Below are 3,892 nucleotides of genomic sequence, written 5' to 3' on the forward strand. Positions count from 1 at the left end.
TGCCTTTAATCAACGTTTTTCAGAAAAATCTACACAGAAATGAGTTTTTTAATGGGCATGAAAGGTGTTGAGCCCAAAAACAAAAATTTGATAAAAATTCACAAACCTGCGGATCAATGCAAGTTTCTTCGCTTTGATTATTTTGACAAGAGCCTGATTCCCCCACGCTGCCTGACATATACTGATGGAGTGTCGAGTATTTCTCCGTCACAAAAATACTACGTCGTGGACCATGACGTAGCTGGTCAACCGGAATCTCTGGTGTAATGGGCATGCTCTATGCCATTGTACCCAGCAGACATGAGTTCGATTCCTGATCCCAGTAGATAAAAAGAAAGAAAAACAGAGAGCTTCGTGTGTTTGCTTGAATGCTGTATCCATCCCAGTCTTATTTGAAAAAGACACGTATTATGGAAACAGCCCGCCTCCTCAGTTATCTAAGTTGTATCGAAGGGAACTTAAAACACTTTCAATACTTATAAAAACATCGTGTGTTACTTCCTATCAGTGGGTAGTTGGTGGGTGCTCTGGTGTGGTTTGCTTCTTCTTTCCTATCAAACATCTATCGTCTTTATCTCCCCTCCTTCTTTTTTGTGCTTGTTACTCTCTTGTAACACCTCTAATCGTCGGCACTCATATGACCTTACTTTGATGCAAGTGCCGTAAAACTCTTACTAAAACTTAAAAAACTTCCTGTCGACCTCTTGTTGGCGTGCAGTGTGTCTGCAGCACTCATAATGGCTGACTTTCAACTCAACCCAGTGGGATGTTCACGGCAACGCTATTGCGTATTCTGAAACTCTAGACACACTTACAATATGATGTTATACTATATTGATGCAGATGGAGGGAAACATGATTAACTTTACACACAAAAAAAACACACACACAAAACAAATAAACATGGACACGGGTTGCATAACACTATTTTTTTCTTATTTTTTTCCATATCGTCGCCAGAGAGTCAGAGGTCATTATGCTCAAATAAGTTGTTTCGAAGACACATTTTGTTCTTTTATATTCTTTTCAATAATTACAGAAAAGCAAAAGAAATTCTGGAAAAGCTTAAAGATGCACTCTAAAGATAATACTTTTTTATACGTCTACGCATTTTTGAAGTTTGAGAAAATTAAAGAATAAGAAACACCCAAACCTTAAACTTCGTCACTCGTTACTTTTCATATTAAAAATAGGAAGGACAAAAGAACGAAACCAAAACGTATATTGTAATGTATCTGGAAAGCCCCTGAAGTTTATTTAGAGGATAGTGGAATGATCTCGATGCTGATGACATAAAGAAGAATACGCTAAAATCATCACACGATATTTCAAAAACGAGAACTAACAGACAACTCTAGCTTGGACACATGTGTTGAACCACTTCCCGAAAATGTTAATGAAATGGAAGACCGAATAACAGCCTCAATCAACACGGTGGAGAGAGGCATCTTGAGGCGCGTTTGGGAGGAATTCTCAGATTGGCTTGATGCTGTCCGTGCTGCCGGTGGTGGCCACTTTGAGCACTTGTAAAACTTGAAATAAAAACTCGCATGTATGTACAACACACGTTTCTAAGCTAAAGTTTTTGATCATTTTTGGTTTTTGAAATATCGCGTGATGACTTTGGTACATTCTTTTTTAATCCCCCTATACCTTTCATATCACAGCTACACCTAGCTGACAGATTACCTTATCCAGCATTTTATGCAACTCGGTCTCAAATTCGGATCCTCAAAAAAGTAGTCAAATATTTGAGAAGTATTTCTTGCCGCACCGGTGACTAATAACGCATCAGTGGAGTGATCCCTTCTATAGGGCAGGATGAGGAAAGTCATTCTTCAAGGTGTGGCGTCATCCCTCGATACACACGAGTGATCTTACTCTGCCGTGGATCAATTCCTAGACAAACACCACGCCATCTTTCACAGCTATTTAATGCATGATTGATCTATAAATTAATTAACGAATTATGCTTATGTTTCCTTTCCTCCCATGTTTGCATTTATAATGTCTTTTGAACTGTGCAGACAGAAGTTGTCATCTACCGCAGGCGCATGTTATAAATATGCATCTAATTATTAAAAAGAAACTTGAAATATTTTTATCATCTGGTTGTTGTTTTTTTTCGATTTAGTTATGTAAACACCAGGTTCGGGGTGAACCTGCAGATGTTAGTTCCTTGTTCATTGTTTCAGGAAGCAACATCCCTGCACTCCGGACATGTCCATAGATGTTAGTAAAACTTCAGAGAGAGAAGAATCTCATTTTTTAGAAAAGAAGATTTTATTCCTACGTCTATAACTGAAGGCAGGGCCAGTAAGTAAGTGTCAGTGATGATCAAAAACCTATGAGGGAAAACTCTGAGTTTCCTTTTCTTCTAGCAATGTTTTGTTACAATTACCTTCATATGCACACACGCACACACACACACACACACACACACACACACACACACACACACACACACACACACACACACACACACACATACGCACACACACACAACCCAACAAAAAACCCAAAACAAACAACAACAAAAACCATGCACGACATAAGCGCACACATACACACATATTATAGCAAACCCAAGCACACGACACTTCCCTGCTTCTGTTTGGTGTAGGCGTTCCAACAACCAGGTCACATAACCCAACAAATTCTCACTTACTTTCAAATGCATTTCGTCCCACAATCAAACTAAAGCAAAATGAATAAGGAGGAATGGTCTCAAATGCCTCATTAATTCAAAGTAAGTAATATCATAACGCTTGCACTGAATAACTGCCTGCTAAAAAAACGCTTGAAGATTCATGATTTTTTGTGTGAAAATTAAAACATCCGTGTGTCAATAAAACTTATAGGCTAATGTCTATTCATATGAATATTGCAGGAACCCAAGTCCTGCGGGGATAGGCTTCAAAAATGATATCGTCAAGTTATTAGTTCGAACTCCGGGTTAGCCAAATAGATTGTGTTCTTACAACAGGTCATTCAATCCATTTTCCTCGGTTGACTTGACTCCTAATTATTGTTATTAGGAAATCGATGGAATCTAACATTGTGCGAGAAATAGTGGTTTTGCGCTAAGCAAGCTGCAACACTACATTTCCCTATGGGGAGCGAAATGGTAAATAGTTATTTGTCAAAGGCCTTATACGGGGGTTATTGGGAAGTCGCCTCGATAATAAGCAAGAAACGATAATATTTTAATTTCATAAACGAAAAGTTAACAACAATTATATTGCTTGGACAAGGCAATAGACATGAAGTGTTACATGATCAAAACGTTTGCGCCAATAATAAGTGGTGAAATGAAACCTTTCTAAAAAATATAATTGTTTGTTCAGCTGGGGGATTATTGGAAGCAGAAAGAAGGTGGAAGGTGAAACTGTGAAACAAGCATGACACCCCCCCCCCCTTTAAAAAAAAAAGAAATAAAAGAAAAGAAGTTTGCAACGGAAAGGTGTCAGTTGATAAAAGCAGATGTTTCCTCATTATATTTTTAAAAAATATCTTTGAAAACTGAAAACAAACTGTGCATTTATAGTTAACAATCTCAAAATTCACTACAAGATTTCCGTTAAAGAAGGGAAACCTTTTACGTCTTCTAGGCTCGTTCCTAGATAGCCATCTTTCAACCCTGGGCGAGAAAAAATATCGCCCCATTTCGTGATTAGTTCACCCATGGTTCGTTTGTCAAAAGAAGTAAAAATACCTGCCAATTCATCTTCAGAGTCACGAGACTTTATAGCGACTACTTTTTCAAGACTTTTTAAATTCAAAATCACAATTTCTGTAACCCAGGACAACACAATTGCAGCCTTTAAGATGTTTACCTCTATCTATCTATCTATCTATCTATCTATCTATCTATCTATCTATCTATCTATCT

The sequence above is a fragment of the Aplysia californica genome, unplaced genomic scaffold (assembly GCF_000002075.1).
Source record: "Aplysia californica isolate F4 #8 unplaced genomic scaffold, AplCal3.0 scaffold00103, whole genome shotgun sequence".
Classification (NCBI taxonomy): domain Eukaryota; kingdom Metazoa; phylum Mollusca; class Gastropoda; order Aplysiida; family Aplysiidae; genus Aplysia; species Aplysia californica.